Source organism: Prionailurus viverrinus, chromosome A1 (assembly GCF_022837055.1).
Source record: "Prionailurus viverrinus isolate Anna chromosome A1, UM_Priviv_1.0, whole genome shotgun sequence".
Classification (NCBI taxonomy): domain Eukaryota; kingdom Metazoa; phylum Chordata; class Mammalia; order Carnivora; family Felidae; genus Prionailurus; species Prionailurus viverrinus.
Window position 1 is genome coordinate 51862763 of NC_062561.1, and position 25005 is coordinate 51887767.

General features: G+C 36.5%; 1 protein-coding gene across 11 annotated transcripts in view; it reads left to right on the plus strand.

Moving 5' to 3' along the window:
* The first annotated feature begins 9189 nt into the window (after positions 1-9189).
* The window catches only part of SCEL (sciellin), a 220493-nt gene continuing 204677 nt past the window's right edge, over positions 9190-25005 (plus strand). For 9 of the 11 annotated variants that reach the window (XR_007155355.1, XM_047873899.1, XM_047873897.1 and 6 more), the window contains exon 1: positions 9190-9336. The gene's annotated coding sequence lies outside the window, so the exon portion shown is untranslated. Of the gene's footprint in view, positions 9337-22046; positions 22150-25005 lie in introns of all 11 variants that reach the window. The other 2 variants (XM_047873901.1, XM_047873898.1) reach the window with 2 other exon arrangements.

Genomic DNA, 25005 nt, shown 5'->3' on the forward strand with positions numbered 1-25005 from the left:
GAATGTGATTTGTACTTTTTCCTCTGTAGTTTTGTAGGTTTGGTTTAATTCCGTTTGTTAGGGAATTTCCAAATTCTATGATAACATGTTTCTTTAGAAAAGATGAAATGTACTGGTGAAAAAAAAAAAAAAAGAAAAAGAAAAGAAAAAAAAGAAAAAAAAAAAGAAAGAAAATTAAACATGTGTTTGGTACTTTAACCAATCAGAGCCAGTACTGGGTACCATTTTGAATTGTTTGGCTTTATGCTGGGGCTGGAGAGATACAGAGATATGTATTCTAAGACAAGGCCTCTGGCTTCAAGTGCCATTCAGTAAATATTAATTGAGTACTATAATGTACAATAGGGATTCAGAGGTGACAAGTTACAGTCACTGCCTCCTCAAACAGCTAGCAATCCAGTTAATTATAGGAACAGGAAAAAAATTAATATTGCAAGACAATGTATGTGAAGAGTCCAATGACTGATGTGAGAGTTCAGAGGATTGAGAAATCATTTCAAGTTGGGATGAATAAAAGAGACCTCAAGAGAGATGTGAGACCTCATGAGAAAGAGAGATTTGGTCTTATTGGATGGGGAATGCTTGGGTAAATGAGGGTATGTTAGAGGGCATTATTGGGTTGCCAGAAGAGCTAGCCAAACATGTACAGGTAGGAGGACACAAGGCTTGTTTGGGAGATGTGAGTGTAGTGGACTTGTGTTGTAGACTGGTGGCAGATAAGATTGAGTTAGGCAGACACAATATTTTACTAAATGCTTTTTATTTTTATTACTATTTATTTATTTTTTTTAATGTTTGTTTATTTTTGAGAGAGAGAGACAGAATGTGAGCAGGGGAGGGCAGAGAGAGGTGGAGACACAGAATTCGAAGTAGGCTCCAGCCTCTGAGCTATCATTATGGAGCCTGATGTGGGACTTGAACTCATGAACCATGAGATCATGACCTGAGCCAAAGTCAGATTCTTAACCGACTGAGCCACCCAGGCACCCCTACTAAATGCTTTTTAAATGTGCTTTCATAAAATGCTTTGGAGCTAGTTTGTTGTTTTGTTTTGAACTTTCAAGTGCATTAACTATGTAGACTATTTCAGAGCTTACTAGCTAGCCTATGTTTGATAAGGGGATAGTATATCTGTTGTCCTGCACCTGCCTCTCAGCCATCTCTCACCTGGAATCCTTAGTCTTAGAATCCGTTGTAATTAATGAGAGTCCAAAGGCCTTCTTAATAGAACACTGGCATTAGTATGTTTTCCTGGTATTCTGATCTAGAAATCATGTTGTTATAAATGCTTGCTTGGACTTTCACTCCATTTTAGTCTCTGAATCTACTTTTGCCTTTCCTAGCTATTTCCCTAACTGTTAACACTCTTTTCATCCTGCTGGATATCCTGATTCAGGTTGCAGGCCTTGACGTTGGGTGTTTTACCATGATACTGATTTTTTATTCCTAATTCCAAAATCTTTGTTCCCAATCCTAGTTTATCGTACTCAGTTATGAGAGCACAAGCAGGGGAGAGGAGCAGAGGGAGAGAGAGAATCTTAAGCAGACTCTATGCTCAGTACAGAGCTCAGTGTGAAGCTCAATTCCATGACCCTGGGATCATGATCTGAGCTAAAATTAAGAGTTGGACGCTCAACCGACTAAGCCACCCAGGCACCCCTCAAAATAAATATTTTTAAAACAGCATATTAGGATTGTGTTTACACAACACTAAGTTATTCTGAGAAGATGGTCACTGGGTATGAGTGTGATAGTACAGAGAGAACACTGGTCCATTAATAAATTGAATGTCTTGGTCCATTTCCACCTATTCCAGCTGTAGGTACAGAGGATCTTTTCCATAGCAGGCTCCTCTCCTGACCAGTCTCTGAATGCATCCTGTCCAAGGCCCCAGTATACCACTGGGCTCAAACATAGCTGATAGTAGGGTCTGGTATGAGTCTAAATCGAGTAGCAAGCCCCTATGAAGCACCCCTTCAACCATCATCCTGACTCCCAAACCCCTTATTGTGCTTGCCCATGGTTATGACAAAGTCTGTGCCAGGATTTCCTTTTCTGTATTGTAATTTCACCCACAGGATGGATGTTATGCTTCTAACTCAGCCCTTTTGTCTAGGACCCCATATTCTTTTTAAACCTTGTCAACCCCATTCCTGGGTATTCTCTCTAGAACCCTGTTAACAGTAAAGGGATGACTTGGAACCACGAAACTTGTCCCAAGGTGGGCCACCTGAATATCTATATCAGATTGACCTGATTAATTTTTTCAATTGTCTTTGAACTGTTTGAGGTGTTGCTGCCTGCTCAATTCTGAGGAGCATTTAATGAAATATGCATAAGAACACATCTAATAAATATAGTAACTATTTATTAAATCCTTAATATGTGGCAGAACTAGTAAGGTAAGCGTTTAAGGAGTTAGATATGCATTTCCTTCTTTTGGCATGTAATGCAGGAGTTGTTCTCAGTCCAAAAGAATATGAGGCTTAACTGACTCACAATGTATGTCTACAAAGTCTGTTTTTCTGAAAAGTGGTTTTTAAATATCTGATGGTTGTATCTTTAAACCTTACAGTGAATATTACATTTTCAAAGGAGTACTGACTTTTTCTATGAATCGTATTGGACCATGGGACCACCTAGATCATACTATTCTAGAAAATATTTGATGCTTCATATAATTCACCCTTTATGTTTACTGAACACCTGCTATTTACAAGGCTGTGCATTATAAAGGATATCAAAAGGAGTATTGAACATGTGAGGGATATAAAAATGAGTAAAGCATAGTCCTGGCCTTTGCGTGGAGGGATTATGACAATTACATGTAGACATGAGCACAAAGCAGGATAGCCAACACAGTCCTAAAAGGACCAGAAAAACAATTTTAATAATAATGGCATGATTTTAGTCCTTGGCTAAGATAAAGAATAATTATATACTCAAGATGCAAATTGTGCCTGGCTTAATTATCTCTATCAATTTGAAGAAGCAGATGCTCAGATGTGCAGACAGATACTAATAACTCACTTGGGAGTACTTAATCTGTATCTTTTTATGGGTGTGGAAGAGATGTTCACTGATTTTGACTGATGTTACATTCTTTAAGAACAGTATGGCAGACATTTCCTCAAACTGTATTCTACTATGTATGACCTTTGCCTGTACATTCTTCAGTAGCTCAAATGGCAGCCTAGTCCAGTGACAAAATCTACGTCTTCATGTCAAGCTAATTTAAGGAACGTTTTATCACTTAACTTCACAGTGTGAAGGACATTAATAATTCAGTGGTTTGTATACATTTCCATTCATTCTCCTTGTGAAGATGTTTATGCTGCATAACAACGGTGCAGGGATAGAGGAGTTGGAAAACCTCTTTGCCACCCTATCCCATGCCTCCACTCCTCCTAGAATATCTGGCTTCAGCAACAGTGGAATGAACGGTCAGCGGAGCTGAAGAAGTGGTAGTGTTTGTTAGTACTTTGTGCCTTCTGTAGCTCCTCATTGATGATATCCTTCATGCTAGCCCTGTCTGGGTTATTAAGTACTATGTTTTTTAAAAGTCTCTTTTCTATAATTTGGTGCTAATAAGAATAGACTTAGTATAAAAACATTTTCTTCTGTATTGAAACAAAGATTTTTAAAAATGCAGACTCTGAGGGAAGATTCCAGAGACTTGGTCTCTTGAGAACTACCCATCTGTGAAAAAATTCTATTTCTGTTGAACTAGAGACCTGGCAATGGCAAAATGGACTGCCACTGTGAGCCATTTATTCTGTCTCACTGGACAGAATAAATTGTTTCCTAATTGAAGCTATGTCATGACATGAACTGTAAAATGTAGTAGCAATAATTTACTCTCAGCTTAAAGAAATGTCAGAAAATTGTCTGCTCTTTAAAAAAGCATTTTTTTTGACCAGATTCTGAGATAAAACTGAAAAAAAGGAATACTTTCTGCAATACTATTTTACACTTACACTTTAACTTAAACTGCATATTTTGCAATATTTTGAGAGAACTAATTAAAAAGCATTTTGTATATGTGTAATTTTGAATAGTGTCATTTTTTATAAGTAACTCAGAATTTTTTTAATGTTTATTTATTTTTGAGAGAGAGAGAGAGAAGGAGAGGCAGATAGAGGGGGACAGAAAATCTGAAGTGGGTTCTGTGCTGACAGCAGCAAGTGAGCTTGTTGTGGGGCTTGAGCTCACGAACTGCAAGATCATGACCTGAGCTGAAGTTGGCCACTCAACTGATTGAGCCACCCTGGTGCCCCATAATTCAGAGTTTCTTGAGCATAATTATGCTTACCGTTTCATGCCCTATGGACATAGACATTTGCTACCTTTGGATGAGGTCTGTAAGGCAGGAAACTTGCCTACAGACATTAAATATACATATATATATGTGTGTATATGTGTATATATATATGTATACATGTGTGTGTATATATATGTGTGTATATGTGTATATATATGTATACGTGTGTGTATATATATATGTGTGTATATATATATGTATACGTGTGTGTGTGTATATATAAATATATATATACATATAATTGGCAGCATATGTACACACACTCACTATTTCTATATTAAAAGCATCCACTAACACACCTGGGAATTTACTATAATAACAATTGTGAAATTTCAGAAATGATAGGTAAAAGGATTATTTCAAATAATGTTAAAGTACTTGGCAATCTAGTGAGATATCTATACCATACCTTGCACAAAAGTAAATTCCAAGTAGATTAAAGATCTAGACATTAAAAAAAGAAACCCACAACTAAATGCTGGAATAAAAGGAATGAAACAGGCTTATAATTGTAGGATGAGGAAGGCCTTTCTCAGCATGATATTAAGTCTACAAATTGCAGAAAAAAGGCAATATATTAAAGGTAAAAAAAATACCCTTTTATTTGAAAGGATAAAAATAAAGTTAAAAGACAAATGAGAGGCTAGGAAAAAAATATATGCAACATATGTAAAGACAAAAGATTAATGTCCAGAATATTTTACTAATATTCTACTAATAAATAGAAAAAGAAAAAGACAACTAGCTAAATAGAAAATTGACAAAGATTACAAACAGGAAATTAATGAAAGAGGGAATATCAATGTCCAATAAACTCATGGAAAAATGATCCATTTCAGTAATTATTAAACAAATAAAAATTAAACAATAACTAGCTATATATTATTAGCCCAATTGATGGGCAACATCTCAAAAGATTCATAACATCCACCCTTGGTAAGAAAAAATTGCCACTCTTGTACCAAGAGTGGTGAATGTGGGTATAGCTTTTTGTAAGGCAAACTGATATTATTTTTCAAAATAAAAATGTGTGACCTTTGACCCATCAATTTCATGAGGAATTCCACTGGTAGGGGGTCTAGTCCAGAGAAATACTTAATTATATATATAAATATGTATGTCCAAGTATGCTCATTGCAGTATTGTTTACTAACCAAAAACTGGGGGAGAACTGTCAATCAATAGGAAAATGGGTGAACCAACTGCAGAATATTCATGAAAGGAAATTTATATAGCAGCTAAAAAGAGAGTAGTAGATTCATATGTACTGACTTGGAAAAGTACTTATTACAAGTAAAATAAAAAGCACATTGCAAAACCATATTCATAGCCTGGCTCTATATTCATTTGGGGAGAAAAACCAATAATGATATATGTCCCTACAATCATAAGATGAAGCCTGGAAGAATATAAAATGATCTCTTGATGGTGGCTATGGAGTTGGGAGCTGAAGAGACAGGAGAGAAGGAAAGGAGTGGTCTCGCTTGTTATTTCATATCCGTTAAAAAATAAAAGGGAGATTATGAGTGATTTTGGCTTTTTGGCTTTTTTATATTTAACATCTTTTCTATTATAGATATGTATTGCTTTTGTATTAAAAGAATAAATGTAACCTTGAAAAACTAATTCCTGAAGGATGAGTTGAAAAGATGAGAGACTGGAGACAGGAAGATCACTTAGGAGGCTTTAAATGACCGTGGGAAGGATGGCGCATACATGGCCTAGGCAGGAACAAAGAGATTGAGGAGTGGCTGACAGGGACCCTGACAAGTGGAGACAACTAATGTGAGGCTGTGCTCCCAAATCCCAGTACACAGCTCTTTCCCAGAGTCTTCCCAAAGGCCCCGTGAAAAGTACTATTATCCCATCACACAAGCCCTAGCAGACAACAAAACTCAGGTTGTCTGGTTCCTATGCAGGCAACCGTTTCAGTTCTGATTCCACAGTTAATGTGTTTCCACATGAGACCAGATGAAAGCAGCATCATCTTTGCCAAGGGCCCCTTGGGCTATTCTCTGCAGTTCAGCAACCTGAAGGTTATAGCACCATTACATCAGCCTCCTCCTTGGGGACTGGCAAGCAGCTCTCAGGCTGTCTCCGCGGAAGCCAGCTTTCCTTCCTCTACTGTGCTTGATCCTGATCATTGCATGTAGTCTGCTTAGCCTGTACTAAAATCTTTTGCTTCCTGTTTACCAAGTCATGCTCATACCTGCAGTCTGCTCTGAATACAGCATTGTCATTGCCCTAAACAGTCATTGTGATCATTGCACATCTCACCTTTGAGCTCCTTTAGGCCTATGAGCTTACCCTTCAACATGCGTAACGCAGTGCTCAACACAGAATAAGCAATGTCACATGATGGAAACTGATTTCACACGGGCACCTCTCTGAAGGGCCTGCTCACTTTTTGCTTGTTTACTAAGAAACAGATGTTGAAACATCTGCTTAAATATTGTGAAATCTTTTCACAGATTGGACATTTAGTTCCTGCAGCATAACTGGGAAAGATCATGTTTACCAAACTGGAGGTGAATTGTATATTGAAAGGGGAATTTGGTAGAATAGCTTGTGTAACATTTCAATGAGAGCAAGTGTAATATTAACATAAGCTTTCATGTGTTTAATAGGAAACAGCTTTGGTTGTTTCTAGCTTTAAATCTCATTAGTATATTATTACCTTGAATCTTTATTCATTTTATGGATATATTATATAGAATTGCTACACATAGAAATTGTATGGAAAACAATTTTGAACAAAGTTCAAAAGGTACCTGAGAGCTGAATTGGTACGTTAGAGAAGATACATAGAAAACTTTGTCCCTTTTTTCTTCTCCAGCAAAGCATTGTAAACCTTTCTAATTTTAAAATTATTGCGTGTTCACATAATATCTCCAAGGAGCTGCATATTAGCCTATGAACATGCAGCTGCAACAATCCTATTTTGCTTCTGTACTGCAAGAGAAGAACATTTGTTTTAAACAATTAAGATAATCCAGTTACCTCACAGACCCAGTGCCTTATTTTGAGTTTGAGGGATTTCTGTCTGATGTCACATAGAGGAAAATATAATTTTGCTTGTCTTTTAGCAGCAGATAATTTGTAGATTTTGCAGCTTAGTGGCTTGTCTTTAGAGGGAATTTTGAAATTGCACCTTGTGACTTGTACCATTTTGCATAATGAGATGATTGATATGATGTACTGGTAGCTTTTTCAAGCAAAAGCATGTGACTGGTTGAAAGTGGAAAATTCAGTTTGTTGTTTACCCTCCCTGATCTCAATCACTGGTTTCAACAGAAGTGTCGAGTTGCTTAGACATCATGTAGAATAGTTCAAGAATGAAGAAATTACTTCTAATTAAATCTCTCTGTTACCTTGCTGGGGCTCAATTTTCTCCAGTTACCACACACACACACACACACACACACACACACACCACTGAAATAATAAAATAGAAGCATTTTCATCCGTTTTAGAGAAAAATAAAAAGTAATCAGAGTATTATTAGAGCTTTCTCTTTTTTAAGTATTGTGCTGTGTTGAGAGTGATGCTTAACTGGTAGCTTTGGGGTGACCTCCACAATGACAATGCTTTATTGCTCCTCTATACAGATGTCTAGTGACTTTGAGCCCTAGTCCAGCTCTTTAGCACTCATAGAGGAAATTCACTATTTTTATTTAATTTAGAAGCCTATTGATCTGCCCTTAGTTGGAAGCATAGACTAGCCATATTCAAGTTGCCTACCAAAGTTTTAACCTTGAACACCCTGCTACTCAATCATTTTCAAAACCTTCATTTAGAGGAACAAAATTAATAAATGTGAATATCTAATATTTAAAACCAAATCTAAAGGAATAATATTCCCATATATATGAGTATCTAATATTCATAGGTATGTGATTGCTTGAAGGAGATGCCATTTATCTCTCAGATATTATAAGCCTAACCACTGGGGCAAGCCAGGCCATGAGAGAGCTATATTGCATAGTTTTGACTACTCCACACTTGGGTATTAGGACATCAGCCTACCCTTTGAGACCTAATGCATCTTAGTGTTTGGGCAGCTTAGACTTTATAAGTCTTGCATCCAGTAGCTTCCCTGAAGCAGATTCTAAGGAACTATGTTCAGGACTGATTGCCTATGTTCTTTTGCTGGATGTTCTCTAGCTTCTATTGTAACTAGCATGCCAGGTCTAATGGACACCTGCCCATTAGTAACTATGCCAGACTTGTCCTTCAAGTCAGTGATGAGATGAAGCGTAACAAGTCAGAAAAATAAATAAATAAAGGAACCAGGAAGGACGTTTTCTGATTTTGAGCTTAGTAGAGAATGTGGTTTTTCCTGAAAAACTGCATGCCTTGTAATATACCTTAAGGGAAATTACCCAGTATCTGATTTGGAGAGGGAGAAAAAAGTAAATGTTGGTGGTCTATTGTGTCTTTGATAAAAATAATCTGCTAATTGCTTAAACTTTGCTTTTGTTTTGTTTTATCTCTAAAACTATTATCTTCATAGGTGAAACTCTGTTTACTGGTCAGGGGACTTTTTGTTTTTGAAAGCCTTTTGGTACCATCCATGACCAGTTTTATTTTAGACTTTTTTTTTTTTTTTTTTTTTTTTTTAGTGAAACTAAAATAACTTTCCCTCTCCCTAATCCCCAGTAACTCAGTTCATTAACTATTAAATCTAATGAAAGTCATTCACAGTTGGTAGCAGAAAACTGTAGATGTTCTACTCATTTACTGGCTTTTTATAATCAAAGAGACTGAAGCATGTTGTTTCCAGTTGTGTATGCAAAAGGTAAATGGTGACGTTTTTGCTTTGTTTGAACAGAGTGGTTCCTTCAGTTCCTTTTCTAAACCTTTCTGTGAGAACAAGTTAGTTCTTCTGGGAATAAAGAATTGCCTGCAGCCATATGAAATCATCTGTTCTCTACAAATGTGTTTGGTCTTTTTCACACCCAACTTATGGGTGCTAGGGGTATCCAGTGCGAGTGGACAGGTCAGGCAGGCCTCAGGTAAGAAAGAATTTATAATTAAATGTGTAATTATAATAAAGCTACTACAAAAAGTGGTTTTTTTTTACAAAACATCTTTCTCTGTCCTTGCTAATGGAACACAGTCTTCTGCTGGCTCTGTACTCTGAATTGCTCCTTTATAAGTGTTTTTTCTTGGTCTTTGTCACACATTGTCAAAATAGCTTGTTTGTGTGCTGTTTGCATCATAGCTGTAAGATCACATTCCTATGTAGTTCTTGAATTCTTTTGTCAAGAATGTCAACTAACAAGCATTCCTCCATTTTTGCTTTCTTATCTCTCTTATATTTCAACGACTCCTACTAGGAAAATACACCTGAATTCACAGAGCCCCTATTATACAGGCAGCGTCCTGGGTTTGTTGGATTGGGATAGAAGGGAAATGCTCTTTTCTTTTTAATTTAATTTTAATTTCATTTTTCTTGTCCTTCAATATATATCTCTTGTGGCCATTTCATCTCTAGGTTTTATGGGAGCAATATGTGAATGCTAATATTGAATTCTTTTCTAGTATTTTATTTTGACTACAAATTGTAAAGCTCGTATGCAATTCACCATAATGGAGTTTTACCACGTTGTTAACGTAGCAGGTTTAGACAGAAGGCTTAAGCCGTGGAAACCTGAGTAGGGTAAACAGGCCCACAGTGACCAGTGGGCTGAATGCAAACAGGCTCTTTAGGCAACCCGCCTCAAAATATCCATAAGCTCTAGCTGACCAATGGGCTACTTATAACTGGTCGCAGTTACCAAAAAAGGAAAATTCCATATGTTCTCATGCATCGTCACTTCCCCCCTTAACTACGTGTGATTTGCCTATTGTTACACAGGTGGTATTGAATTAAAATTGGGAAAAGTACTCCTGTTTGCTACTCTATCCAATCATATAGAATATTGAATTTGTCTATTTACTCCTATAATGATAGTGACTGTTTAAAAGATGTCTGCTGGCATTTGATGTAAATGTTATATTTTGAGGGTTTCAAAATTATTCAGATGCCTTTGTAAGTTGTTAATATTTTTAAGGCATGACAAAAATGCATGTGTGTCTATGTATGTGTATGTATGAAACATGGCATAATTAAAAAAATTGTTTTATATTTAGTTTTGAGAGAGAGAGAGAGCATGAGCAGGGGAGGGGCAGAGAGAGACAGAGACAGAGGATCCAAAGTAGGCTCTATCAAAGAGCCCAATGCGGGGCTCAAACCCACAAACTGCAAAATCAAGACCTGAGCTGAAGTTGGTGGCTTAACCGACTGAGCCACCCAGGGGCCCCAGCATAATTTTAATAGGTTTAACATTTCCAAAATCATAAATATATAAGATCAGCTACTAGAAGCTACTAATGTATATACTTAAATAACTATTGCCAAGGTCACACACTGTATTAGTTTGCTGGGGCTGTCATAACAAGACTAGGGAGCTTAAACAACACAAATTTATTTTTCTAATAATTCTGAAGGCTTCAAGTCTGAGATCAAGTTATCGACACAGTAAGTTTCTTCTCTGGCCTATTGTCTTGACTTGTAGATGGCCACTATCTCCCTGGGTCTTCACATGACCCTTCCTCTGTGCATGTCTATGACCTAATCTCCTCCTCTTCTTTTTTAGTTTTTAATTTTTAAAAAATTCTAGTATAGAATTAATGAACAGTGTTATATTAGTTTCAGGTATACAATATAGTGATCCAACAATTCTGTACATTACTCAGTGCTCATCACGATAAGTGTACTCTTAATTCCCATCACCTATTTTACCCATTGACCCATCCACCTCCCCTCTGGGAATCATCAGTTTGTTCTCTGTAATTAAGAGTATTTGTTTGTTTGTTTATGTCCTTTTTCTTTGTTCATTTGTTTTGTTTTTTAAATTCCACATATGAATGAAATCATATGGTATTTATTTTTCTCTGACTGACTTATTTTGTTTAGCGTTATATCCTCTAGATCCATCCATATTGTTGCAAATGGCAAGATTTCATTCTTTTTTATGGGCGAGTAATATTCCATTCATATATACATATCTTATATCTTCTTCATCCATTTATTTATCAATGGATGCTTGGATTGCTTCCATATCTTGGCTATTATAAATAATGCTGCAATAAGCATAGTCGTGCATATATCCTTTCAAATTAGTGTTTTTGTATTTTTTGACTAAACAACCAGTGAAGGAATTACTAGATCATATGATAATTCTATTTTTCATTTTTTGAGGAACCTCCCTACTGTTTTTCACAGTGGCTGAACCAGTTTGCATTCCTATGAACAGTGCACAAAGGTTCCTTTTCCCACCCTTGTTGTTTCCTGTATTTTTTATTTTAGCCATTCTGACAGGTATGAGGTGATATCCCATTGTGGTTTTGATTTGCATTTTCCTGATGATTAATGATGCTGAACATCTTTGCTGTGTCTCTGGCTATCTGGATGTCTTCTGCCCATTTTTAACTGGATTATTTGGTATTTTTGATATTGAGTTGTATCAATTCTTCATATTCTCTGCATACTAACTCTTTATCAGATATGTCATTTGCAAATAAATTCTCCCATTCAGTAGATTGTCTTTTAGTTTTGTTGATTGTTTCTTTTGCTTTGCAGAAGCTTTTTATTTTGATGTAGTCCCAATAATTTATTTTTTCTTTTGTTTCCCTTGCCTCAGGAGACATATCTAGAAAAATGTTGTTATAGCCAATGTCAGAGAAATTACTGTCTGTGCTCTCTTCTAGGATTTTTATAGTTTCAGATCTCACATTTAGGTATTTAATCCATTTTGAGTTTTATTTCTGTAAGTGGTCTAGTTTCATTGTTCAGAATGTTGTTGTCAGGTTTTCCTAACACCATTTTTTTGAAGAGTCTATGTTTTTCCCCATTGCATATTCTTGCCTTCTTTGTTGAAGATTAGTTGAGCATATAATTGTGGGTTTGTTTCTGAGTTCTCTATTGTGTTCCATTGATCTATAGGTCTATTTTTGTGCCAGTACCATACTGCTTTGATTACTACAGCTTTGTAGTATAGTTTGATATCAGGAATTTTGATACCTCCAGTTTTGTTCTTCTTTTTCTTTTTAAAGTTTATTTATTTCCTTTGAGAGAGAGAGTATGTGTGTGAAAGAGCAAGCTGGGGAGGGACAGAGAGAGAATCCCAAGCAGGCTCTGCACTGATAGCAGGAGCCCGATGTGAGGCTTAAACTCATGAGAAATCATGACCTGAGCCAAAATCAGGAGTTGGACGCTTAACCAACAGAGCCATCCAGGAGCCCTATTCTTTTTCAAGATTGCTTTGGCTATCCAGGGTCTTTTGTGGTTCCATATAAATTTTAGGATTATTTGTTCTAGTTCTGTGAAAAATGCTTTTGATATTTTGATAAGGATTGCATTAAATCTGTAGATTGCTTTGGGTAGTATGGGCATTTTAACAATATTGATTTTCCCAATCCATGAATATGCAATATCTTTCCATTTGTTTGTGTCATCTTTCATCAATGTTTTATAGTTTTCAGAGTACAGGTCTTTCATCTCCTTGGTTAAGTTATTCCTAGGTTTGGTGCAATTGTAAATGGGATTATTTTCTCAATTTCTCTTTCTGTTGCTTCATTATTAGGATATAAAAATGCAACAGATTTCTGCACATTGATTTTGTATCCTGTGGCTTTACTGAATTCATTTATCAGTTCTAGTAGATTTTTGGTGGAGTCATTAGGGTTTTCTATATATAGTATCATGTCATATGCAAATAGTGAAAACTTTACTTCTTCCTTACCAATTTGGATGCCTTTAATTTCCTTTGTTGTCTGATTGCTGTGGCTAGGACTTCCAGTACCATGTTGAATAAAAGTGGTGATAATGGACATCCTTGTCTTGTTCCTGACCTTAGGGGGAAAAGCTCTCAGTTTTTCACCATTGAGATGATGTTTTTTTGTGGGTTTTTCATGTATAGCCTTTATTATGTGGAGGTTCCCTTTAAACCTATTTTGTTGAGGTTTTTTATCATGAATGGATCTTGTACTTCGTCAAATGCCTTTTCGTCATCTATGGAAATGATCATATGGCTTTTTATCCATTCCCTTGTTGATATGATGTATCACATTGATTGATTTTCAAATACTGAATCACCCTTGCATGCCAAAAATAAATCCCACTTGATCGTGGTAAATGATTTTTTTAATGTGTTGTTGGATATGGTGTGCTAATATTTGTTGAGGATTTTTGCATCTATGTTCATCAGAGATATCAACCTATAGTTCTCTTTTTTCATAGTGTCTTTAATTCTTTTTTAATATCTTATTTTTTATTTTTGAGAGAGACAGAATGTGAATGGGGCAGGGACAGAGAGAGAGGGTGACACAAAATGCTCTGAGCTGTCAGCACAGAGCCCAATGTGGGGCTCAAACTCACGAACTGTGAGATCATGACCAGGGCCGAAGTCAGAGGCTTAACTGGCTGAGCCACCCAGGCAACCCTGTAGTGTCTCTATCTGGTTTTGGTATCAAGATAATGCTGGCATCATAGAATGAATTTGGAAGCTTTCCTTCTACCTCTTCTATTTTTTGGAACAGTTTGAGAAGATTGTATATTAGCTATTCTTTAAATATTCAGTGGAATTCATCTGTGAAGGCATCTAGTCCTGGAGTTTTGTTTGTTAGGAGTTTTTTGATTACTGACTCAACTTCATTGCTTGTAATCAGGTCTGTTCAAATTATCTATTTCTTTCTTATTCAGATTTGGGAGGTTGTATGTTCCCAGAAATTTATCCATTTCTTCTAGGTTGTTTTGTTTGTTGGCCTATAATTTTTCATAATATTCTCTTATAATTCTTCATATTTCTGTGGTGTTGTTATTTGTCCTCTTTCATTTCTGATTTTTGTTTATTTGAGTCCTTTCTCTCTGTTTTGTTTTTGTTTTTGTTTTTTTCTTTGGGGCTAATGGTGTATCAATTTTGTTGATCTTTTTAAAGAAACAGCTCCTGGTTTTATTGTTCTGTTCCATTGCATTTTTACTTTCTATTTCATTCTACCCTAATCTTTATTATTTCCTTCCTTCTGCTGTCTTTGGGTTTTGTTTGTCTTTCTTTTTCTAGTTCCTTTAGGTGTAGGGTTAGGTTGTTTATTTGAGATTTTTCTTGCTTCTTGAGGTAGACCTGTATTGCTATAAACTTTCATTCTAGAACAGCTTTTGCTGCATCCCAGAGATTTTGGACCACTGTGTTTTCGTTTTCATTTGTCTCCATATGTTTTTTAATTTTCTCTCTGATTTCTTAGTTTACCTGTTCATTATTTAGTAGCATGTTATTTAACCTCCATGTATTTGTATTTGTATTTGTATTTGTGTTCTTTCCAGATTTTTTTTCATGTGGTTGATTTCTAGTTTCATACCATTGTAGTAGGGTTCATGATATGATTTTGATCTTTTAAAAAAATTTTGTTTAATGTTTGTTTGTTTTTAAAAAAGAGTGAGAGAGAGAGCGAGCATAAGCAGGGGAGAGGCAGAGGGAGAGGGAGATACAGAATCTGAAGCAGGCTCCAAGCTCTGAGCTGTCAGCTCAGAGCCTGACGTGGGGTTTGAACTCACAAATCATGAGATCATGACCTGAGTGGAAGTTGGATGCTTAACCGACTGAGCCATCCAGGCTGAGTTATACATACATATATATATGTATACACACACATACACACACACACACACACACACACACACACACGGACCACATCTTCTTTATCCATTTATCTGTTGATGGACATTTGTGCTCTTTCCATACTTTGGCTATTGTTGATAGCACTGCTATAAACATTGGGGTGCATGTGCCTTTTCAAAATAACACACTTGTATCCTTTGGGTAAATACCTATGGTGCAATTGCTGGGTTGTAGGGTAGTTCTATTTTTCTTTTTTATTATTTTTATTTATTTTTTAAAATTTTTAAAATTTTTGAAAATTTACATCCAAATTAGCATATAGTGAAACAATGATTTCAGGAGTAAATTCCTTAATGCCCCTTACCCATTTAGCCCATCCCCCCTCCCACAACCCCTCCAGCAACCCTCACTTTGTTCTCCATATTTATGAGTCTCTTCTGTTTTGTCCCCCTCCCTGTTTTTATATTATTTTTGTTTCCCTTACCTTATGTTCTTTTGTTTTGTATCTTAAAGTCCTCATATGAGTGAAGTCCTATGGTTTTTGTCTTTCTCTGACTGACTAATTTCCCTCAGCATAATACCCTCCAGTTCCATCCACGTAGTTGCAAATGGCAAGATTTCATTCTTTTTGATTGCCGAACAATACTCCGTTGTATATATATACCACATCTTCTTTATCCATTCATCCATCGATGGACATTTGGGCTCTTTCCATACTTTGGCTATTGTTGAAAGTGCTGCTATAAACATGAGGGTGCACATGTCCCTTCGAAACAGCACACTTCTATCCCTTGGATAAATGCCTAGTAGTGCGATTGCTGGGTTGTAGGGTAGTTCTGTTTTTAGTTTTTGAGGAACCTCCATACTGTTTTCCAGAGTGGCTGCACCAGATTGCATTGCCACCAACAATGCAAAAGAGATCCTCTTTCTCTGCATCCTCGCCAACATATATTGTTGCCTGAGTTGTTAATGTTAGCCATTCTGACAGGTGTGAGGTGGTATCTCATTGTGGTTTTGATTTGTATTTCCCTGATGATGAGTGATGTTGAACATTTTTTCATGTGTTGGTTGGCCATCTGGATGTCTTGGAGAAATGTCTATTCATGTCTTTTGCCCATTTCTTCACTGGATTATTTGTTTTTTGGGTGTTGAGTTTGATAAGTTCTTAATAGATTTGGGATACTAACCCTTTATCTGATATGTCATTTGCAAATATCTTCTCCTGTTCTGTCAGTTCCCTTTTAGTTTTGCTGATTGTTTCCTTTGCTGTGCAGAGGCTTTTTATTTTGATGAGGTCCCAGTAGTTGACTTTTGCTTTGGTTTCCCTTGCCTCCAGAGACATGTTGAGTAAGAAGTTGCTGTGGGCAAGATCAAAGAGGTTTTTGCCTGCCTTCTCCTCGAGGATTTTGATGGCTTCCTGTCTTACATTGAAGTCTTTCATCCATTTTGAGTTTATTTTTGTGTATGGTGTAAGAAAGTGGTCCAGGTTCATTCTTCTGCATGTCGCTGTCCAGTTTTCCCAGCACCACTTGCTGAAGAGACTGTTTTTATTCCATTAGATATTCTTTCCCGCTTTGTCAAAGATTAGTTGGCCATATGTTTGTGGGTCCATTTCTGGGTTCTCTATTCTGTTCCATTGATCTGAGTGTCTGTTCCATACTGTCTTGATGATTACAGCTTTGTAGTATAGCTTGAAGTCTGGGATTGTGAGGCCTCCAGCTTTGGTTTTCTTTTTCAAGATTGCTTTGGCTATTTGGGGTCTTTTCTGGTTCCATACAAATTTTAGGATTATTTGTTCTAGCTCTGTGAAGAATGCTGGTGTTACTTTGATAGGGATTGCGTTGAATATGTAGATTTATTTTTTTTGAGGAACATCCATATTGTTTTCCAGACTGGCTTCACCAGTTTGCATTCCCATCAACAGTGCGAAAGTGTTCCTCTTTCTCTGCATCCTCACCAACATCTGTTGTTGCCTGAGTTGTTAATTTTAGCCATTCTGACAGGTGTGAGGTGGTATCTCATTGTGGTTTTGATTTGTATTTCCCTGATGATGAGTGATGTTGAGCATTTTTTCATGTGTCTATTCGCCTTCTGGATGTCTTCTTTGGAAAAGTGTCTATTCATGTCTCTTGCCTATTTATTCACTGGATATTTTGTTTTTTGGATGTTGAGTTTGATAAGTTCTTTATAGATTTTGGATACTAACCCTTTATCTGATATGCCATTTGCATATATCTTCTCCCATTCCATCAGTTGTCTTTTAGTTTTGTTGATTGTTTTCTTTACCATTCAGAAGTAAACAGGTCCCTTCGTATGATACTTCAATTCTATTCCTGGGAGACAAACTAAGCCAGCAGCTAATGAGTCTTCTGGTGGATCTGCCCATTTGAAAACACCAAATTTGCTGTAATGAATTTTGTAGTGCTCTTAGGAACTGCTATGCCTAGCATACAGACATTAATGCATCCTTTTTGAGGCAAAACAAGGAAACAAACAAAGAAACAAAACCAAAATATCACAATACAGTATTTTGAAAAGCTTATTGTTCTCAAAACAGAATCTGTTCCATGGAAGGAGTATGACATATTTTATATGTGAAGTAAACAAAACATGCTACATTACATAGGGTCCTAGTTGGAATATTCTAGAAGAAAGACTTACCTCAAAGCAGAAGTCTAAAAACTGGACCCAAAATTTAATCCTTTTATGAAAGCAGACAATGTTCACAGCAATCCTGTCATTGCCTTATCAACAAAGATGAAACTGCTCAAGTTGGTGGGAACCCACTTCGGCTGGTAGTTAAATAAACCTAATGTGATCCCTCATTATTCTAGTGATACAGGTGGAAATATATGGACCTATATATGAAATATATGAATATGAAATAAATGGATATATATGGAAAAATTCCTGATAAGAATTAGGAATTCTTAGGAATGTCACTCATTAGAAGACAGTGTAATGAAACATCATGTAGAGTCTGATGGAAGAATGGATAGAAGCTCCCTTGAATTTCCAGGTGTGGAAAAGAATCAAGAAATTTCACTTTTAGGTTATTCATCTGTTTGCATAAATATTTGCTGATTTTATGCCTTATACATTTCCCACTATCCTTTACCATTTCAGACGAATTGTGCTACTAGAGAATTTTTTAAATAATTTAGTTTTCAAATCCCAAGTATTAGCACTAGTAGGGCAAAATGAATGTTTTTATGCAAAGTAGAATGGGGGAATGCTTAGTGATGACAGTTAAAATGCTGTTTTTTTTCCTAACATAGTACTGTTTCAATTGTAAAGTCATTGAATTCAATTATCTATTAACAACATGTGAATTTATTTAATGATAGTGTACAATTTTAGTAGGAGTTACTGGAAGTTTTCTAAGAATGTTGATTCATCTCAAATCACATTGTTTTACAGATGTAGTCTGTTGAGTTTTAACAAAAACCCCACAGCTAATTACAGGTAGGAAATAATTATATCACATGACTATTTTCATTGCTGGTGTTGGTTTTTGTCTTATATCCAGCAAAACTATGTGCTGCTTAGCAACACACTTTCTGTAGTCAAGGAAACATTGTCACACACTTAGAAGAAGAGATAGAAATGAATAATTGAAGGCTATTCTTGAGGTACTGAGAAGATACTTACAGGGAGGAAGTAACTGTCCTCTAGTTTAATTAAATTAAAAGCAGTTTCTATCACAGCTTAAATGTAAGGTCGGAAAAACATTTTTTTGACTTCACTGATGCCTAAACTTGGTTAGAGAGAGATTTTATAGATGGAGATGTCACCTTGAGTTTCAAGGCTCAAATGTGTGTGTGTGTGTGTGTGTGTGTGTAGGGTTAAAGTCATTTCTAAGATTCTATGCCAGAGAGATAGAGAAGCTTTCTAAAGAGGGTCTTAAGGGAGGTTAAGAGATTTGGAAAGAAGAGAAGCCTGAAGGGCAAAGTTTCTTATTCCCTTACCCATGTGTGTCAGTAATCACATAAAGAGACCAAACAAATATTTGTGGATCTGCCTTCTCTGTCACAAGCCAATGGAAGAACATATAAGACAACACTGAGTGTGTTTATTTTTTATTTAAAAAATTTAAAGAATTGTTTATTTATTTTTGAGAGAGAGAGACAAAGTACAAGCAGAGGAGGGGCAGAGAGAGAGAGGGTGATACAGAATCTGAAGCAGGCTCCAGGCTCTGAGCTCTCAGCATAGAGCCCTACATGGGGCTTGAACCCACAAACTGTGAGATCATAACCTGAGCTGAAGTCAATGCTTGACTGAGCCACCTAGGTGCCTCTGTGTGTGTTCATTTAATCGTGGAGGAGCTTCAAGGAAAGCAACTCAATTCACATTTTTAAATATTTATTTTGCAGTATTCACTTTAAAGGTGTTTGCTGTTGTTGTTGATCTCAGTTTTAAGTAGTTTTACTATGAAGTACTTGGGTATTTTGTTGTTCTTGTTCTGCTTGAGATTCATAGAATTTCTTACATGTGTGACATGTTGTCTTTTATCAGTTTTGATAATTTCTCAGCCAGTTTCTCTTCATTATTATTTCTGCATCATTCCCCTCCCTTTTCCCTTCTTCTCATCCTCCCTCCCCTTCTCCCCCCACTCCCCCATTCTCTTGGCATTTCTTTCTGGGATACTTATAAATATGTTAGATTTTTTTTTTATCGTGTCCTATATGTTTATACTCTACTGGTTTTTTTTAACATATTTTTTTTCTCCATGCTTCAGTGGATCCATTCTATTGCCCTTTCTTCCAGTTCCCAATCCTTTCATTTGTTGTGTCTAATTTGTGTTAATCTCATCTACTGAATTTAAAGTTTTTATTATTATACTATCCATTTATAGAGTGTTTATTTAAATTTAATTACTTCTTGAATATTCCAGTTGTCCGGTGAAATCATCCATCCTGCCATGTGTTTCCTTGGATATATTTATGATAATTTCAAAAACTATATATAATAACCCTAACATCTGGATCACCTGGAGCTCTGCCTCCATTGTCTATTCTTTCTTTTATTTGCCAGGTATTTGGTCCTCTCCAGGCATGCCTTGGAGTTTTTGATTGAGCACAAGACATTGTGGTGAAAAATTGTAGAGATAATTTGACACTTTCACAGACACAATCTTCTTCTAAGGACAATTCTGCCCCCCACCCCCCACCCCCACTTTTTCTAATTGGCAATTAGATTAAGGGAAGATCACCTCACTCCTACCTGGGGTTTATCTGATTCAAAGACAGGTTTCAGTCCTTGGTAAGGTTTTGTCTATTTTTGGTTCGTATTTTTTCTTATATTATAGTGCTGGATTCTTAATTGAAAGTATAAGAGATTTGCTAGGGATCCCCCTCCTTGTAGGGCCCCAATTTTTCAGTAGTAACACTATTGAAATCCCAGGCAGCCTTTATACACTGCTTTCTGCTTGGTTTCTTAGTCTCTCCTCCTGTGTAGCTCAGAAATCATCAAATTCCTCTGGGGGAAAGTGCTACAGAATGTTGGGTTCATATCAGTGAACTTGCTTTCTCTCTGAGATTCTGGCACTTTAAATATTGACTGCCTTGATAGCTTCCTGATTTCTCCAAAGAAATTTTCTTTTTAAATTTTGTCTAAATGTAGAATTCTTGTCATATTCAAGTTAGAATGCAGTAAGTTCTTTACTATTATTGAAATGACCTAATTTTCTTTTATCAGAACAATGAATTTTTCTCTTTATGTTCATGATACTTTTTAGGTTACCTTTTGGAAAAAGCAACTTAAGCCATTCAAACATCTGTCCTCCCAGGCTCATTTCTTGGCGCTCTTTGCCACTTTCTATTGCCATCATTTTGTTTCTACCCTAACATTGATTACTTCTTGTATTTTTTTAAGTTCATTTTAAGTTCATCTGCTTCTTCTCTCCAGCCACTTTTTATTTTTCCTTTTAATTTGCTGCAAAATTTTAGTATCTATTGCTGTATAAGTAACCACCTTAAAAGATAGTGGATTAAAGCAATGATTTATTATTTCTCTTATAGGTTGGTTGGCAGTTTTTCTGCTCCATGTAGTGTCTATCAGCTGGGGTCATATGGCTGTAATTAGTTGGTGGTTGGGCTGGGTCTGGAACATCCAAAACGGTCTTACTCACATGTTTGGTGCCTCAGCTGTGGTGGGCTAAGGGGCTAGAGTACCTTGATTCTCTTCCATGTACGTCCATTTCTCCAGCAGTCTAGACTGTATTTCCTAAAGCTTGACAACTGGTTTCCAGACAGAAGTAGATGCCGTCATGTTTCCTAAATTCTCAGCCCAGAACTGTCACATTGTATATTACTTCTTCCACATCCTCCAGGTCAAAATAAGTCACAAGTCCAGGCCAGAACCAAGATGAGGGGAAATAGATTCCCCTTCCTGAAGGGAAAAGGGGCATGCACATAAGAGGAATTGTTGGTGGTCATCTTTAAAAGCAATCTACCATAGTGCATATTTGTATAAAAGCCTATTCCTTTTTCAGTACAATCTACTGATAGTACACTGCTTGTTTGGCTTCTGCCCCAGATTTTTTTCTACCAACAGCTAAATTCAGTTACTTGCCATCAGTAGGCTCAGGCAAAGCATAAGCACTGGGCTCAGTATCAATTTAAAACAGAAAATTTTACTTGTACCTTTTCTCATTACTTTTCCCAGTTTTAATAATTATATTTGTCTCTCTCCATCTCTCTCCTTTTTGAGCCAAACCTACCTAAGCTCTATTCTTATTACCTCTTTTTTTTTTTTAATTTTTTTTTTTTAACGTTTTATTTATTTATGAGACAGAGACAGAGCATGAACGGGGGAGGGGCAGAGAGAGAGGGAGACACAGAATCGGAAGCAGGCTCCAGGCTCTGAGCCATCAGCCCAGAGCCCGACGCGGGGCTCGAACTCACGGACGGTGAGATCGTGACCTGAGCTGAAGTCGGACGTTTAACCGACTGAGCCACCCAGGCGCCCCTACCTCTTTTTATATTTCCTGAACCTCAGTGCTTTCTGGGACTGCAACATCTTGCCTTTCTTGGCCCTCTGCAGGTTATTTTTTTCTTGATTAGATTTCTCTTTGTATCTTCAGAACATTGGCATCTTCTCAGCATTCTCTTCCTAGTATTGTGGAAAATACCTGCCCTGCTTCCAATGGGAGACTCTCTGTTCCAGGTATTGCTCTTACTGTTTTTAATAGAATTAATCTTTATTTCCAAAATTAATTGATAACTCCAGATCTATTTTTATATTTTATTTATTTATTTATTTATTTATTTATTTATTTATTTAGAGACAGAGTGTGAGTGAGGGAGAGAGGCAGAGGGAGAGAGAGAGAGAATCCCAAGCAGGCTCCATGCTCAGCTCAGAGCCCAACCTGGGGCTGGAAACAATGACCTTGGGATCATGACCTGAGATGAAATCAAGAGTTGGGCACTCGACCAACTGAGCCACCCAGGCGCCCTGATTGATTGATTTGTTTTTAAGTAGGGTTCATATCTACTGCAGAGCCCAATGTGGGGCTTGAACTCATGACCCTGAGATCAAGACCTGAGCTGAGATCAAGAGTCAGATGCTTAACCGACTGAGCCACTCAGGTGCCCCTATGATTTTTTTTTTAAACAGCATAAAACATGAATTCCTGGGATACAATGGAGTCCATAGGTTATAAAGGGCCTATGTGAATAGAAAGTTTTACTAATTTTGATAAGTTGCCATTATATCTTTTGAAAGTGAAAATTTGTTGTTGAGTAGAAACAAATTTGGCCAGATTTTCTCAGTTTGGATATAATATTACGCTACTAGCATATGTGTTTTAATTTGTCACAGTTTTCATAAAATAGAGTAGGTATAGACTTAAAACAAATCTGTATTTTATTCCAATAATTAAAAAAATAATATATTATTCTGTGAAATGCTTAAGATACTGTCTCACCTAATGTTTAAGTAGCTAAGCAGTTATAAGGCCATATTATATAATGTGAAATAAAAAGTAAACATTCACCTGTAAACAATATCACTGAGAACATAAAATCTGTCATAATTCAAAATTTTTCTGGCTAATGAAAAAAATTTAAAATTAAATAATGCATTTATTATCGTACAGGTCTTTGGGAAAAAAGTGTGTCATGATTGTATTACTTTATTGGGTAAAGGAAGCATAAATATGTATTTTGGGGAAGTCAGGACCTCTTTGAAAGAGCTTTGAAACTTTGTTAGGTTTTTAGAATAGAAAAATCCCTGTTGGAATAACAAAGCACTAAGGAGGGGTCTTGGCAGCAAGTAGCTCTTTGATAGTTGGCTCCATTTTAGCCCCTGGAGTGAAGATGTTTTTTTCCAGAATCATATATTAGTTTATTTGTCAACAATGCTTATCTCTGATAAAGACTAAGTGGAAATTGTCCTTTTAAGATTTATCATGCTTTTCAATGAAACAAAACTCCCATAGCCAAAATGTCACTGATATCTGAGATATCGAATTCTTGTACTCTCTGCTTTGTCTGATTTGCTAGTTGCTCTCTGAAACTTGACGGATTTGAACAATTAAGTCAAGCTGATGAATCACTTGTAATACTGATTCCATTCCTATTCGTTTAAGTGGATGAAAAGTTCATTGTGAAGATGAAAGATTATTTTCAGTAGCTTATGCAAATTATTACCAGTTATTGCTTTGTGTGATCTCATTAAACGTAAAACTGAGCAAAAAATTGAACTAGGAATTTTCTGGGATAGTCTTCAATTACGTGGGTACTAGCTTTTCTAAAATGCACTCTTGAATTTTAGTTTTGACAATTTCCATCACCGTATCTATAGCGCCACATGCTTTCCCCAAGTTTCAAAACAAATTAAAAAAAATTAGTTAACAAATACTATATGAAAACAATGTTTAACAATCTACCACTATTTAGCATAGGAGCTCCAATGGTTGAAGAAAATGGAAGTTTTAAAACAATGATGATTTTGTTAATGGCAAGTCATAATCACGGTCTCCAAAATTTGTTTTAAAATTTATACTTTAAACTGACACAAAATATACATTATCAATGAAGTTAAGTTTTTGGTTTCAACCTAAATTTTGGTTTTCTATTATAATTTTCTTATTGTACTTTTTTTTTTTTGGTGGGGGAAGGTTGTTCTAGTATTTTCATTAGCTTCCTTTTCCCTTTCTGATAAAATTCACGTTTATCTTTCATTTTAGGAAATTTTTTCCACACTACGTCTCATTCATGTTGTCTAATACTGGCCACATCTATTATTATCCCTTCCATTCCATTCATGCCTCCTTCTTTTATTCACTCTGACCTTCTGGCCTAGAGCTCCTGTGGGTATCTGTGTTTGTAGCAGTTTTTTTTTTTTTTGTAATATTAAGCAGACCTTCTGCTGATTTATCAAAGATTTATTAGCATCTCTTCTGTGCCAATTAGTGTGTTAGATTTTGAAGATAATGATGGTCCCTTTGAGCTCTTTGAAGTTAGGGGTTATGTCTTGTTCATTCTCGTATCTCTCTTGCTTGACACACACCTGACTCATGGCTGACCTTCCATAAAACTGTTATTAAAAGTATCCTGGGGGCCTGGGTGGCTCAGTCAGTTTAAGTGTCTGACTTCAGCTCAGATCATGATCTCATGGTTCATGGGTTCAAGCCCCGTGTCGGTCTCTGTGCTGACAGCTCAGAGACTGGAGCCTGCTTTGGATCCTGTGTCTCCCTCTTTCTGCCCCTCCACCACTTGTGCTTTGTCTCTCTGTCTCTCTCTCTCTCAAAATAAATAAACTTTAAAAAAATTTAAAAAAAAGTATCCTCTGGGGCGCCTGGGTAGCTTAGTCAGTTGAGCGTCCAACTTTAGCTCAGGTCATGATCTCACAGTCTGTGAGTTCGAGCCCCATGTCAGGCTCTGTGCTGACAGCTCAGAGCCTGGAGCCTGCTTTGGATCCTGTGTCTCCCTCTCTGTCTGCCCCTCCCCTGCTCATGCTCTGCCTCCCTCTGTCTCAAAAATAAATAAAAACATTTTAAAAAATTAAAAAAAAGTATCC